We start from the raw sequence: 1,657 nt of genomic DNA, 5'->3' as shown, positions 1-1,657 counted from the left end.
TCAATCAGAGGTTCAGGCCGTGATTCAGCAGCCCCATACAACAAACATAAAATATTTTAAAATCTTTTATGTGGTATAAAGTCAGTTACACAAACTGGAAGATTTTGTCAAAGTCTAAATGGTTAATGCCTATGCTCATACTTTTCAAACCTTATTATATCAGTGGGACTTGTTTTATATGGCAAACCTAATTAGAGGGAAGCCATTCATAAACAACAGCATACATAAATCAGAATGGAGTAATAAGGATGCTCAATATTTGTGACTTTTTTCTATACAGCTTCTGGAATCTTTTCTTTTCACAATAATAGAAAACCTTGAATTTAATTGTTAACGTATATAATTGGCATATATTCATTTTATATGGAAATTGAATGAGAAGACTAGAAGCAGACATGACCCTGAAAACACAGAAATACGTTCTCTAAGAACATCTTATGAAGTGACTTAATCTATAACAGGTTTTTCATTTTATTTAACCTTGTTAGCAGCTCAAATTTTTAAAAATAAATCCTACTACAACATAGAAACCCACAACAGGATTTCTAGCAAGATATCTTGTTCCAGAGAAACGACTACACAATGACATTTTAGGTCTTTCAGGAAATCTCATACATAGGAGACTAATGTTTAATGTAGTTCTACCTGTTCAAAAATACTGCAGTTTTATCCTCTGAAGATCTGGTTTCTGAGCTGTGCTGTAATTAATTTAACATCACAAGGCCTTTGTATGAATATTCAAGGTACAGAAAAAAGGATTATAGCAGATCTTGTCCAGTACTTGTCATCCAGCTGGTGCTATGCTCAGGGCTTTGGGTTTTGTGATCTCAGACACATCTTGGCTGTGTTTTGCTTGTTCACAGTTTTTGATATTAAACACACTTTTCTAGCTCAGTTTTCCAAGGAAATGAGATTTATTCCAGCACATTATCAGTTGTTCATCTGTCCTCCTGTTGGTCCCCCTGATAAAACTGCTAAACATAAGCTGTAATCCCATTGATGATGCAGGGAGAGGTTTCAGAGAAGGCCCATGGTGACACCACACATGAAGCTCTGTGGAATTGCTGCTCCACTTCACCTGGTAACAGCAAACACAGCCGGGACGCAGAGGTGGGACTGCAGCTGCCTACTCACAGTGCTGTTGCTCCTGCCAGTGGAGGGATGCCAAATTTCCCTATGCTGGTGAATGGGTAACACCAAATGCAGGTGCCAACAAGTCTTGGCAGGCATGCTTCTAAAGTTAAAACCAGGGATGATGATTTTAATAGTATTATGTCTCCAGAGATGACCATTGTGGTGATGGCCTCCCTCATAAAGCAAGTACAAGTCCATCAGGATTAGTTCTTCTACAATAAAAAAAATTATTACATTATGAAATACAATAATAAAGCAGCCCACATCCTGAGCCATGGCTAGGAAAACATTTTTAGTCTGTACTATTCCAAAAAATACTGGGCTATTTATACCCCACAAAGGGAAGGAAAAAAAAAAAGAAAAAAGAAAAAAAAAAAGACATTACTTAAATAAGAAACAGCTTTTTGTGAGTTGCACGTTAAATTTTTATGATAGAGCCCAATTCAGAGGAAGGCTGATTAAAATGGTTCATTTGGAGGCATGTTGGAATTGGCTGACGGCTGCCTAATCATTAGCAGTACTT

This window comes from Meleagris gallopavo, chromosome 5 (assembly GCF_000146605.3).
Source record: "Meleagris gallopavo isolate NT-WF06-2002-E0010 breed Aviagen turkey brand Nicholas breeding stock chromosome 5, Turkey_5.1, whole genome shotgun sequence".
Lineage (NCBI taxonomy): Eukaryota > Metazoa > Chordata > Aves > Galliformes > Phasianidae > Meleagris > Meleagris gallopavo.
This window is presented reverse-complemented; position numbering follows the sequence as displayed.